At 47.4% G+C, this 14,885-nt stretch overlaps 2 long non-coding RNA genes across 2 annotated transcripts; both read right to left on the bottom strand.

Annotated features, from left to right (window-relative positions):
* Positions 1-1,645: 1,645 nt before the first annotated feature.
* On the bottom strand, positions 1,646-4,394 carry LOC136191272 (uncharacterized). Its single transcript, XR_010670814.1, has 4 exons — positions 4,313-4,394; positions 1,973-2,060; positions 1,831-1,924; positions 1,646-1,780 (listed from the first exon to the last, which is right to left on the bottom strand). It is a non-coding gene; the product is annotated as an uncharacterized lncRNA (long non-coding RNA).
* A 3,759-nt stretch (positions 4,395-8,153) lies between these two features.
* Positions 8,154-8,930, bottom strand: LOC136191273 (uncharacterized). Its single transcript, XR_010670815.1, has 3 exons — positions 8,871-8,930; positions 8,532-8,813; positions 8,154-8,467 (listed from the first exon to the last, which is right to left on the bottom strand). It is a non-coding gene; the product is annotated as an uncharacterized lncRNA (long non-coding RNA).
* Between the last annotated feature and the right edge of the window lie 5,955 nt (positions 8,931-14,885).

Below are 14,885 nucleotides of genomic sequence, written 5' to 3'. Positions count from 1 at the left end.
TTGAGACTTGACCTTGAGAATTCCGACGGTGCTTGAAGTGACTAAGAAACAACTGATTATTAAAAACATACTAATACGAAAAGTGATTTACCACACGTGCTTCCATGGCTCCTCCGTCGTCGGGGCAACCTTCCTCAGCCCAGCCCAGTCTTCTGTCTTCAGGCCCACTTCCCAAAGGGCCACTTACACTAGCATTACATTTTTAACTCATTTCGGCTACAAAATTAATCAAACTACAAAAAAGGCAGAAAATATAAAAAATCGATTATTAAATTAGATGCACGTACACAGGTAATGCATACGCGGGGGCCCATATCCCTCCCACCCACTACGACAATAATGATGATATTGATGAAATTGATATTGTTGATATTGATGAAATTGATATTGTAAATATTGATGAAATTGAAATTGAAGAAATTGATGATATTGAAATTGATGAAAATTGATGATATAGGGTCGATTAGCGGGTCGGAAAGGTGTTGCACGTATTAGCAAAAATGTAGGACCCTTAATGGACACGTTTCAAGTGGACGGCTTCGATCCTATCGTCTAAATTTAGCCTAAATGCGCCGAGCTTTCTAACCTAGTGTGACGCACGTGCACCGGCACGTGCGTCACGCGAGCGGCAAACCTCTAACTACAAAGGGTCGCTAAAAGAGCCGCTCGCGAAAGACGAACGAGATGAACGAGACGAACACGAAAACACGCACGTACAACAAGAATGGAAAAACTCGGAAAGGGGGCCGATTACTGTTTAGAGATTAGCCTATCTACGCCTATCTATCGTGATGCGTGGGCGGAATGCGCTTGGGGGCCCCGGCCTATGGGTTTTCCACACGCACCCACATTCGTGCAAACACACACGCATGCAAACAAAGAAACGTAGAAAAAATCGGAGCTACAAAATCCCTGGCCTGCCTGCGCGACGGTCTTCGTTCTCCGCGTCGGTTACGACGATCGATCGAGTTCGCGGCGTTCCCAGCGCGCGAACGAGCTAAAGATCGTGAGAATCGCGAAAGGCAGTCGATAGAGACGAGTTGCGCCTACCGTTTTGCGCCGACGGCTTCGTGCAGTCGACCTCCGCGCGCTCGATTCTTCCATCGAAGCCTAAAAAAACATCGATTCATTGTTCGATTGTCGAAAAGCGAGAAAGATTCGGTCGCTTACCGCGTCGCGCGATCGTGGCGGCGTCATCTCGCCACGTCGTCCGGCCGAATGAGTCCGGACGAACGCCTTCGTCGTCGGGGTCGTGTGCTCGAATGAGAGTTTGGAGCTCTGCGCGTGAATGCTGTGCGTTCGGCCGTCCCACGCTTTCGACCAATGGGATCGCGAGCTGTCGTCCCGTGGCGACGCGTTTGGCATGTGCGAGTGATTCGATTAGCTAATAATAGCCAAATTGAGAATGTTAGCTGTCAACTAATTACTGGGAGCGTCATCGTCGCGTCGAGATCGCAGACGATTGGGCCTGCTGCGATTTGACGATGCGCGCCACCGCTTAGCTTAGACCATCGATCTGGAAACGTTACGCGAGCGAGCCTGCGTGCTGTACGCGAAAAATAGGCAATAGATCACGTGAGAAGTCACGTGAACAAGATAGTAATAATCAGTATTTTCAGTAATGTCTATACACGTAATACGGAGACGTCACACGGTCCCGTCATTGTGAAGTCAGATTTATAGCCTGAGACATATTAAAGAGCCTAGATTTTCTAATGTTTCACGTCACGGCATCATGACAGCATATGACGCATGGACAGCAGCCAGAGACTCAATGCCTCTAAATATAAATCAGTAAAAAAGACGTTGGTATGTACAATACGTATTAACCCATGAGGTTAGGTATGCTGGATGTGATATTTGGAATATATACTTTCAGTGGCACTTGTCATTTAGTCCAGAAACAAGAGTCTTTGGCAACGGGCTATAGAATCCTGTAGAATAAATGTATGACTAATGAAGGCGTTTCTACATTTGCTGGGCACCAACGCCCCCCGCTTCCGGATAGTCCTCACACTGCCACCAGGTAGCTCCATCTTGACGCGGATAGCGTTTTAACGCTAAAAATGTAAGAAATTATGAAAATTTTATATCATGTTTTCTGGGGTGAATGTACGTAGTAAAGAAGTGACTCCTCAGGACGCGCGGCATGCACCTAACCGTAAAGCAAGCGTCAGCTGGAGCATGCTCTTATTTTCCCCGAGGCATCACGCATGAGTATCGGGTGGAGCCAGCCACGCTCACGCGCTACACTTGTCTTTGAATAAACTATATCCGCGCCCGCCTCAAAGAGATATATGGGCTGCGTCGTCATATGCACACGTTGGTGAATCGAGATCGAAATGCCAACATCGTCTGATATAGAGAGTGTTTTTCAAATATAAACGAGTAGCTTCCTCGATCACGAGACTTCCTCGATCACGAGACCGCGGATGGATATAATCAACGTCCTACAGCTGACTGTGGCCTACTGCGGTCGTGGTCGTTCAGCTGACTGTGATTCTCTGTGTGGTGAAACGGAAGCATTACCTCATCCTCTCCGTGTAGCGTCAGATGGAGCACGTTCTTAGACCCCGGTATATAAGCGACACGACTATAGCTCTTTCTGCTCATTCTGCCGTCGCGATTACTCCATTTGACACGTACAAGTTTATCCTTGTCATTTCTCTCGCCGCCTTTTCCTACAGCGCCAACGACTGCATTTCCGTAGCAACTCCGTGCTGCAATGAAAAAGCAAACCAAACGTGTTCCGTCGATGACCGAAAGTGCTCCGAATGTTGCCACGGAACGACGAGTCACTGCCGTTCGAATCAGTTAATGTGCAGGTGTTGCGCGACAGATGTGACATGCTGTGCTGGAGATGTAAAAGACTGCTATCTCGACGATCCCGGACTTCCAAATTGCGACGAGGACTGCTGTACGGGCTACATGTGCACAAAACGTTTCGGTGTACCTACTTGCTCTTGTCTTGAAGACAATTAAGTGTTGAACTTATAGTTGCCGAGTTTTTGCTGCATGCGTCGCTGAAATTGTCGTGATGCTGTTAAAGTGTCTGTCGAAATTGTTCCATTTGCATCATAAGAATTTGCCTCGTCTCCGAGCGCGCCTACAGAACGAGCGACCTTCTCTATAAAGGAATCCAGAACGAAAGAGGTAGGGAGAGTTTTCTATCACTTCAGCGGTTAATAAATGCAGGCTAAATGCTCTCTCATTCAATCATCACGCCAAGAGCGAGGTGCGACTACTACTTTACACCTTCGGGACGCTGCTTTTAATTAATTGCTCGTCTCAATCTTAAACATGTACTGGCTTATAGTCGTCCTCTCTCTATTGGCTCTCTACTATAGCGTCAACGTTGACCTGACGACCTGTATGCCTGGAGGAACGACGAGCTGCAGAAGCAGTTCCACGAACTGCGAGAATTATCCGTCGTGCGTCGGTTGCTGTAGCCAAAATATCACCGGAATCTGCAGCTACACGAAACCGCCGAGTTACGATTTGCACGTGCTGCGCGGAAAGCGACACGTACTGCTGTCGCGGGTCGTACAAGGAGTGCGAGGAGCTGTCCCAGTTTCCCAACTGTCGCGATTGCTGCGTGCCATCGCCAATCGCAATATGCACGAAACGTCGCCCCTCCATATGCCGCTGTGGCGCGGAAACTTAGACAGAACAGAAAAACTTTCGGTGCATCTGCGTTTCTGTTTCGTGTCGTTTGTGCATTTTGAAGAGGAACTACTAGTAGGCACCTCTATATGTGATACGTCCTGTCTACTCACTACAGCCCATACGGGCCGCTTATTCTCGCCTCTTCGTCAACAATGCTCGCCCGACTGACGCTCTTTGTTTCGCTACTCGCCTCCCTTTACTACAGCATCGACGATTTCAAATGCACGCGCGGGGGGAATCGTCTGCTGCAAAAGCGCCCCGCAGAACTGCAAAGATTACGCCCTGTGCGCTAGTTGCTGCAGCGGCAACATCAAGGGCCCGTGCATGCAGCCGCTCGCAGCCGCCCTTCTGCACATCATGCCGCGCCGAAACGAATGCACAGTGTTGTCGCGGTTCTTATAAGGAGTGCGAGGCCTTTTCGCAATTGCCGAACTGTCAAGACTGCTGCGTTTCGCATGCAAAGGAAACGTGCACCCGGAATCATTCTCAAATATGCCAATGTGGAGTTCAGAAGTGAAAAAGCCGGTTAATGACGATGTGACTATTCACTGCGTGCATGTTGTTTGGGTGTACGTGGACGGTGTTTCGTGTATTGATGTGTTGAAAATTTGGGGGGCCCCGCGTTCGATCTCCCAGATATCCTTACTTGACTTCTGATCCTTGCTTCGATCTAATCCTAATCGAGAAGTGGCGAGGCCGTCGCCGTCGCCGTCGTAGAACGAGAGATCTTGACCTGCCGGACATCGTTTATCCCGTATATAGACCTACTGTACAGCTGACGATGTTTTTCGAGAGTCGGAGACCACATGCCGCGATCTTTTTCCACCCCCGCGGAATTCTCACGCGTTTGCGGTGAAACGAGAAATCATCCTAGTCTCCTCCCCGTCAGATGGGGCAGGGTTTTCCCCTCAAACCAAATATTAGCGATCTCCTTTTCTATCGAGCAACTATTAAATCAACTTGATCGATCGATTGAACACATCTGGTTGCATTCTGCTACGGTGACCGCCAAGCTAACACAATAAAAGATGATCATCAGAGTGAGGACACTGCTGGAGGGGTTACGTGCTGTAATGAAGATTTCCAATCGCCGCGCTCGATACTGCTGCCCCGGGTGTGTCCCATTAGTGATGCACTTTTTCTGCGTGTTCCAGCTGCAGCAGTGGAGCAACCACAAAATTAACTAAGCTCTATGCATGGATTAGCAAATTTTGCACTTACAACTGACTGTGGTCTCGTTCGTACGCGTGTGTGGTGAAACGAGAAAATCAACCGCGAGTATCCTCCCCCAAGCGTCAGATGGTGCGGAGTTTTCCTCCCAGGCGGGGGTAGTAACCGGCTGCAGTATATAAAGTGATCGCCTTTACAGATCAACAATACAAACTCGACTGATCGAACAATGCTTAAGCTCGTCCTCGCCGTCTCACTGGCTGCCCTCTGCTACGGCCGCCACCCCGCCAACGTCATGAAAGATCATCTGAGTGGGGACACTGGCGTGTGCACTCCTGGAGGAGTTACGTGCTGTAATGAAAATTTCGGACCGCCGCCAGATATGTTACCGCCGCCCAGGCGCGTGTGTCCCAATCGTTTTGCGCCCTTTTATCCTGCGTGTTCGACGTGCTGCAGTGGATTTACCACCGATTCCTGCGATACGAATCCGTTTCGGGAATTTTGCACGTGCTGCGCGAAAGTGGGAGTTTATTGCTGCAACGCTACGTACGAAATTTGTCATCGCAATGCCCCTGCAATGCCGCAATGCGAAGATTGCTGCGGTAGAAGCTACGGTGGTTGTGAAACCCGTTTTCCACCCGTTCCCTTTTGCCAATGCGGCGCACTTAACAGAAAGGAGAATTGACCGCGGCGCGAGATCATGCACGACTGTGCGCATATAGAATTTCTTTGGTGCATGTTTTTTTGAAGTAGTCTTTTTAATTCTGTGTTCTGTGCGCGTATGGTGTATTTGAAATTGCCCTTGCTATAAAAGTCGATCAAAATAAATTTTGCTGTCGCGTCACGACCTCTCCGCCTCCATAGTTACCGTTATATTGAGCCAGGAAGTCTCGAGACTTAAATAGTCGAACGTCAATGCAGTCTATTGCATGTCAACATAAGCGAAGCGAGTAGCTCATGCATGCATTCCATAGTCTCTCAATATAGCATCATGCAGATAGAGTACGTTCTCGTTAGGCAGAGGCCTAATGCCCATGCATGCAAACTCACGAAATTTGAAGTCGCAGCGAAATAGGGAAGCCCTTCTTCTTCGATGTTATCGTTGCACGAAGGACACAGGCGCTTAGTTCCTTTTGGCGGATGCGACGCTTTAGGGAATCGTTTCAAACGTTCTTTTTGATCGCTTTCTGATCGCTTTCGTACTTGATACGACTTCGCAAGGACCGTTTTCATCAAGATGCGGTCGACGAACGAAGTTCGTAGCTCCTAGCGGTCTCGATCTTATCAGTAGAGCAGATTACTGACGCGGTCGGGTGAACAAATACCGCTATTCGCCAACGCTTCGGCTTTTTTGCTGGGGACTATCCGGGCGTCGTTCGTCAGTGACGTACAATGTCTATATATAGCTGTAGAGACGCGCAATGGCTATATTCCGTCTTTGCTCGAGAATAAGCCTGAAGTTTGTGCGATTCGGTGTGGCTGTATAGTGAGAAGTCTAGCGCACTATATACGCATAAATGCACTACTGTATAAAAGTCGTGCGATATCGCACCTACGCACGTCGCGATAGCTCAACAGGCGGGGGTGCTGCGAGCAGAGATAATATAGGGAGATAGCGAGGACCGGATGCGTGCTCCGCGGGGCACGTGACGCGATCGGTGTAGGGTTAGGTACATGCCTATATAGTTCGCTAGCTCTCGGGCGAATAGCCGTCTCACTATTCGGCCGACTCTCGGGCAAATAGCCGCAGCAATTGCGATTGGGTATCTATATCCTGGATAATATCTCCCAGGGTGCCATGAGACAGACGCAAGAGCCCGCCCAATTTTGCAGAATTTTGCACGAAGCTCGTGCAATACAAAAGGAAGGTCGTATCAAAACAAGCAGACCCCCTACAAAAGCATCTCACTAGGCCGAAGACTGCATTGTTCACCTCCGACTCTCAAAAGCTGTGATGATGCTCTACGCCTTGGCTTTCCTTCTTGCGACATTCTGGGTGCACGAGGCGTCCGTTGTGCGTTACGAAATCATAGAGCACCGGTGCCGCGACGAAGGATCGCCGTGTCTTCAGTTGAATAGTACAGACAATCTCGAGCAGCTAACCGTTTCCGATCAAGCAAAGTTGTGCTGCGACGGCTTGCGCTGCGACGCCAACAAGTGTGTTAATTGAGTCAAAGAACACTGAATGTCTTCATGGGCATACACAGTGTATTTGTCCTGGGGCTAGACATCGTGATTTTGTTAGTTGCGCCCTTTGCTGCTATGGTTATTTTGAATGTGTTGCTGGGAACTCGTATATAAGCCGCTGCAAGACGCTGAAAGCGTAACCATTCCGCGCTTCTGGATAATCCCTGCCGTGTCTCTGCAGACTTCATGAGTGTTGCATGCTAGTTTCTGTGTGTTTTATGGATGTAATAAAAAATGCAACGGGCGATGCTTCGCCAATATGCCTGGCAATGACAAAAGCGAGGATTTTCTCTACACAAATCAGTCGAAACGAAAGCTAGCTAGGCACTGCGAACAACGTCGTCTCAAATCCTGCAGAGATAAATGCAAATTAAAACATGCTATGCTTATACAAAGAGGATAGAACCTCCCGGGGCAATTCATGGCAACCCAAGCTTGACGAGCCATGCATGCACTTAATTGGTCGCCAATGTGAAGGTTTGAATAACCGAGTCAGTTGAGAGTGACAAAGGAATACCGCGTTAGAGGAGCAAATCAAACAAAGCTTACGACACGTCGCCTATACGTCGATCCGCGAATACTCTTGGTCAACGCTGCCGCTCTGCATGGAGCGTATCGTTTATCCAATAACCATTTCGCAAGACTAGCTTGTTCTCTGATAAGTCTTTGCTCAAATTCATCAAGGTCTAGTACGCTAAACGACGTTACATGCAAATTGTTTCAACAACATCATTCAGCTCAGCCCCTCCGCCTCCCGCGTAGCATGGTGCCAGCATAGATAGCATGGTGCCAGATGCAGATGCAGGAGCCTTTGCAGTCGACTCTGTGACGAGGTCACGCACGCACGTTCCGCTTTGTTTTGAAACCGCATAAGAGAAGGACGATTAATTATCAGAGCTCTCGCGCGCGCGTGACGGAGGGACGGGAGATCCCATGCAACAAGACTATGCGCTATATATGCCCGCCATGCACGTCGCGGAAAAACCTTTCGGAAAAAAAATTTTTGACGAATTGGTGCGTCTATGCGGCCCTCGAACGCTCTATTGTCGTTTACTTTCTCAACGCACTGAGGCTCACCTATGAATCTTCGATAAGCGACCTCCCTCGGCGCGGGTTATAGGTTTCATGCATGTTTGATTTGTCTTGCTTAAATTTATGCTTCCCACGTACGCCACTAGATTAGATAGCGTCCCACTTAGCTGGATTCGCGCGGTCAACGCAAGTGCCTTCGGGCATATATGCATATTGATCGCGCAGAAATCGTGCGCGGATTCAACAACCGGTCGATCGTCAAACTCTCAAAGAACTTGATCCGTGACGACGCGCAGAGCAGAGCCAAAGCACTTTGGCAGTTCTAGTATACTTTAGCTGCTTCCTATGCTGCATGCAGCCATCGTTGGTATGGCTGTAAATCGGGTGGAGCAACGTACGGGAGTATGCTTTTCTTGGAGTAATAAAAAACGCAATGCATTCCCATTCATACGCGCAGTCTGCATGAGCCACCTCACCTCCTAAAGGAATGGGACGCTTGTGAGAGCTGCATGATCAGCAGCTTCATAACTGCACCGTCAAGACTCCTAGTGCACGCATGGTGATCGATGCTCCAAAAAGCTACGAAATGAAAAAAGTAGGAAGTGGCGGATGCGATGGGCTAGAAATCGACGACTGTCCTTTTGAGCAACGATAACGTTTCGCTCAGCCACACTTGACGACCTGGATCATGGCCAAAAAATAAACAAACCGGGGATTTACACGCAGCCATTCAAGCGCAATGCAGGACCCCCCAACTCCTACGCAAAAGAAATGAGGACGAGAAGCAGCTTTAGCTTTATCTTCCGCGGGCTAACCTGCTCCATCAGTCAGTGGTTCCCAACAAAAGCGTAACGTCAGAAATCATTTACGTTATTTAATCGGGACTAACCTTAATTAATTTTCAAAAATTAAAGATTAGAATAAATTCACGAAATCGGCTACCTTGAACTTATAGTGTGAGCCAGAGAACCGTTTTTGTGGCCAACTTCATTTAGAGCTTATACATACGTATATGTATGTTATGCCGAAAAGAACCGGTTCTTGCTCCTATTCGATTACCACTTCTACACACGTACAATGCGCTGCTCCCGGCCCACTACTTGCCACTCGCGTCTCTGCGGATAAACTGAGAAGTGATATACTGAGGACTCTGACTTCTTTAATTAAAGAATCCGTCTTTGAAATTGTTTCTGCGCGAGAATTCAAACCGTCTGTGTTTTTTAAGTACATTCTTCGTTGTGTTTCATTATGAAAAGCGTGGCACTACAGCAGAAAAATAAGACTTGGTTCATAGAGCTAGAGACACACAGACATAGAGATTGCTTTATCGACGTGGCTTGGATCGACGTTCGAGGTGAGAGAGACGTCATGGATTGAGATAGATATGTAGAACTACATGTAGCTAATACTCGTGACATCGTCACGCGTTCGTGGAACAATAGGTGGAAGGTATCCTTATCGAAAGTTTCTAGATTGAACTCGTCTTTATTTCAGGAACGCAGGTGCATGGAGGGCGGAGCATACGAGCTACTCTGGACATTCACAATGTTGCTGATAATCGCTTTCGTCTTTGCTTGAGTCCGTTGCGAGGAAAACGGGAGTGGGGGCCCCCATGCAAACTACATTTCTACCGAAAACTTACTGAAGCACTCCGATTTGGAGTTCGGACGGCGTTGCAGAAGGCGCGTCGGCTAATTCCAGGGGCGGATAGAACGTCGATCCAAAAGCGTGGCGACAAAATCCGGGCTTTTTAGCTACGGGACGTGAAGTCCTGACTCCTCAGCGGTGTAAACAATGTAATCTGTCGCGATCTTCCGCCGATCTTCCGCCGATCAGTCAAGTTGTTGAGGAAGAGCGAAACGAAACGAATCCGTAGGGGAAAAAAGGGCGGCGTTCGATCGAGTTCTTTCTAAGTACGACGTTCGATCTCTTTTCTTCCAGATCTTGTCGTACGTAGCGCCAAGAGCTTGTCGCGTTTTGCAGCGATATGAGCCGAATTCTCGACGAAGAGTCAGTCAAGTGTGTTTGAACGATCTCGAGCTCACACTTCGACGGACGTCTGGATGAACGAGAGCGACTTCGAGACGGCTAAAACGCTCGGATCACACGACAAACCACTGGTTGTGCTCGTCGCAGGTAGTTTAGAGCGATGCTAACGTAGCTATATATAGACGAGAAGAGCTGGGGACTTTGCATGCAATCCCCAATGAGATCAGAATCGCGTGAGCGTGAGCGTACCTGATGATCAATGTATAGTACCACTAGCCGACGAAAATGGAAGAAACGATCTTATTGTTTCGAGGTGGAAAGCAATACAACTCTTTTCGACTGTCCAAACCTACTAGCTATACGACGACGAAACGATGTGCGAAGTGTTTTTAATACGGTGACGCGGGAACGTGTCGTGTAGCTCCGGTGAGCGTCGTCTTCGCACTCGCTCGAGAATAAGGCTTTTGCGATTGGGTATAAAGTGAATTATTAAGCTAGAGATCCTTAAAAAGCAAAACGACAGCCTCAAGTCTAGATAATACAACTGAGTGCAAAGTGCAGCAAGCGGTGGATCAAAGGCTCTGAGAGTGCAGAGTCGATTCGCGCCTCGTATATAGCACGTAGTGTGTACGCTAGAGACACTCCTCCACTTTGCGTGTGGCCTCACTCCCGCGCAGATGTGCGCAGAGACGAGGTCTATCAATTTGGGATTGTCTCCGTGGGACCGCCCATTTTCTGGAGCAAATTCACACAAAGACGGTAAACTAATATCGTTGCCGGAGCGAATTGCCACGCGGTCAACTACGCCGGCAGCTCGCCAAAAACAATTATCTATATGTGTGCGACCGAAATTTGCATTGTCGCCGTCAACAAGGCTACACCCACAAGCGCACCCCTGGGGAGATGCATACTCATCTCCGTTGCCAAACAACTTGGCTCTTTTATGCTCGATTTCACTCTGTTTCGTGCTCCTCTATCGAATCATGAATTCCAGCGTCACCTAGATTACGGAGCAGGAGCAAATAGATAGTCCGCGAAGTCGCTACTGTGTATCTCACGCAGCAGAAAGTTAGTTCCGCATGCGCACAGCGCACTTATCAGAGTCGTATTCTAGCACATGGCTGATCCCAAATGGAAATCGCTAACTCCGGCCTGGTGCGACGTCATATAATCCGTCTCTCCATGCAGCCTAATAGGAGGCCACTTTCTGAACTGCCTTCTTTCCGAAAGATCATAACCGACCAGCTAGTACAGCTCTCTCCGGAACAGCCTACGCAAGATAGAGCCAAAGGACGATGTGACTCGCGATGAGAACACCACATCCTTACTTCGAAAAATTTAGGGCTTTTCTCGACACTAAGATTGACGGTGGCCAAGGACGACTTCTCGCGAGAGCAGTGACACGCCTCTTACTTAATTAATTCGCTTTCGTGCACATGAACAGAGGCAAATTGGAACAGACTACTAACTCCTGTCTCGGAGGAAGCCGCCTCAGTCTCCTCAGAAAGCCTTATAAAAAGCTCTTTTTTAATTGGATGCTCTACTTTCGTTCGGATTGCTATCACCCGTAGCGACCCCAAGGAACGACCGCGATGCAGCTCGTCTACTACTCCTTATTCTCAATAGGAAACCCGATACGAGTTTTGACCAATTTTTAGCTGTTTTAGGAAAGACAGCCGGGGCAGTGATGTACTTCACCTTTTCAGTCACCACGTCAACCGGAATCTGGTCAAGCCGCTCTGACTTGTGAAAGATTTTTATTTAGGTCAAAGTTGCTGACTCCTTCGAGAAAAGAATAGGATTTGCACAAGACTGGCACTAAAGCAGGTTTGCTAAAATACCTCGTACACGTGTTTCCGGAAAAAGAGATCGATTATGGTTGACATTTCTTCCGCTGAGCAAAAAACCTGCTATAGACAATCGGATGAAAATGGAAAAAACGGTGTATGACCTCTGTTTTTGGCAGTATAGACCAAAAATAAGAGTACTTTTTCCGAGGAGCGATTCTGTGCAGAAATAGCCGCACATCTACGCAGGGTTATGGAACTGAAAATGTCTGAATTTGAATTCGATGCCTCAAAAGACTCCATGCAGTCCGAATCATTTGAGTCTCACGCTGGAGACTCCTTTTGTCGGCCCGAGGCAAGAAAATTGGCGGCATAGTCGTCATATCTTAGCGTTTGTAAACAACAACAACTTCTACCAGCATTCGTCGAATTGCCTATCTAGCATGTCACCCGCGTGAGTAAACTAAAACTTTCAGAAACCAGTAACTTATGTTGCTTCTGTAGCACTACTTTAGCGACGTTCTACCGTACACGAGTGAGACGAATGCAAGTAGAGTAAGTGCGGGCGAGCGATGGAAAAGGCCGAAATTAAATTTATTTATGCTAATATCATGCGTATGCATACCAGAGGAAGCTAAGAGTGGAAGCTAAGAGTACTCGGAAGCTAAGAGTGGAAGCTAAGAGCTAGTGAAAGATAAGAGTGGAAGCTAAGAGTTAGAAGATAAGAGTGCATGCATGGGCACTCCTTCGCACGCAGTACATATATAAAGAACGCTCTTTGCCTAAACTGACACACTTCGAATCATTTTCACCGCTTGCTATGTCTCATTTCAGTGCAATTGGAGCGTTTATTGGAACAGATGGCAAACCCAGAACCCAGTTCGGCGGAGTTATCACTGGAGAAAAAACGGGCCAAGGAAAATACACCATTACACTTGATCCAAGCATAAAAATGACTGGAAAACCGGCTATCGCCCTGACCTCGCTCTCTAGCGACGTCGCTGTGGCTCTGGATGACACCTCACAACAGCTCAAATTCACTTACACGACGAAAAAAGCTGGTCAATTTTTCGACGCCGGTGTGACGTTCATTGCCATGGCTGATGCATATCAGCAGTAGCGCCTAAAAAGACAGCACGAAGTGATACTTGCTCGCGCATTGCTTGATGTCGCTCTGCTTTAGTCTTTTTTTCTGTTTGCTTTTTGAGTTTTACCGGTGTTTCGTATTCAGCTAGCCGAGCTTTCCGTTTGAATTGAAATAGACTGCTTTCGTCAAAAAAGGTGAACGTTGCACAAAACATCAAAACGGCGACTCGCGGAGCCGCCTCGATCAATCGAAATCCTAAAAAAATGTATAGCCGGATCGATGGAGAGCACTCCGTGCTACAGAAGATTGCGATGTAAGACACATTGTTCCACATTTCTCGCTTTTCGTACAGCTAGGCATCCAGTCAGTTATATGCGCAGTGAAGTTCATTCTTTTACCCCAACCGAAGCATCGGGCGATAAGCGTCCTTATGCCAAATCGTTTTCAGTCTCGGATTCGTAAAGCACGCCCGGATAACTTGAAGTATTAGCAAAAAATTGATTTTTGCTTAGATAAACACGTACCACGTTGCAGCTGCTAATTAAAAGCTGGAGCGTATATAAAGTAGCTGCTGGTAACTCTAAGGAGTTGGTGATGCACGTCTTTCGTTAGGTATTGCAAAATTGCAGTTTGTTTTACGTTCTTGCATACGGCTTCTCTGTTGCCCGGAGTCATACTTTCCATCCAAGCTCAGATTGTATTTAGGTGGCAGAAATTGTTTATTATTTGAGAAGATTTGTGAAAGAAAGGACGCAAAGCAAAATCCGCCGGCACGTACGTTTCTAGATGTCACGTTGGATTTGTAAACAATGTGTAGTGCATTTGTAATAGACAATACATTTTAGGAAATAAGTAATCAAAACTTACATTGACGGACACTTGACTCGCGAAGAGATTAATGCCTACAGGTCAAAGTACCGTACTACTCTAACAAGCAGATCCAACTTTCTGAAATCATCCAAGGAAGAAGTTAAACTCGAAACAAGGAAATGGGATATTGTAGAACTTAGTCAAGGCAACAAAGTACGAAACGGTATGCCATATGTACCTGTCAACTTTCGCTTACTAGAAAATTGGTGTTTAGCGGAAAGAAGACCAGCAGCTAAGTAACGGTCCACTTCCTTGATAGAGTGTCGTTTCTTGTATAAGCTAACGCTGTTTCTCAGTTGATTTGAGCAACATGGGAGCTGACGACGTAGCTTCTTTCGTCGCCAATGCTGGATTCGTTGACGAGGCGGAGATGTTCAGAGACGAGGGCATCACAGGAAGCCAGTTGCAACGTCTTGAAAAAAGCGATTTGGGCTATAGAACCGAGTTAGGCTTTTGATCAGAATTCAAGGAAAAAAAGTGGCTGGAAATTCCGAGGCACTTACCATTGTTGCTTACAAGTTCCTGCACCAGTATATCAGACCTACTACCGTAGACAACATGACTGTCAATGGCGTTGGCAGATCTCATTACTGCAAGCACATGTATGCGGACAAGTTTCGAGCAGAAGGCGGACGCATTTTGCTATTCCGCGCGCGCCAAGAGAAAAGATTTTTGAAGGTCATTACAGAAGCCTTTTATAAAATTTGTTTCTTCTGTCCTTTCCTTGTGTTATTATTATTATTAATAATAGTGGGTTTAATTAAGCTTAGGTGTCGCCGCCATTTTACATTGACTGTTATGTTAATTGGTGCATGAAAGTTGACGTGTCATTAGACAGAAATTGATGGATCAGGGCTGAGGCAACTGCGCACGTACACGCGCCTCAATCCTCAATAACCTGTAATCCACTGACTCGTATTATGCCTAATCAAACCTATGCTGGATGCATAGTTAAATGCTCTGAGTGACTAGTGGCTGCAGGCTGGTGTTGGAGAGGGAGGGAGAGAGAGAGTGGGATCGAGGGGGGAGGGAGATCGAGAGCTTATATATAGGCTGTAGCCAAAGCGTTCTGCTTTCATAGAGAACCGTCTACATTC

The sequence above is a fragment of the Oscarella lobularis genome, chromosome 9 (genome assembly GCF_947507565.1).
Source record: "Oscarella lobularis chromosome 9, ooOscLobu1.1, whole genome shotgun sequence".
NCBI lineage: Eukaryota > Metazoa > Porifera > Homoscleromorpha > Homosclerophorida > Oscarellidae > Oscarella > Oscarella lobularis.
This window is presented reverse-complemented; position numbering and strand designations above follow the sequence as displayed.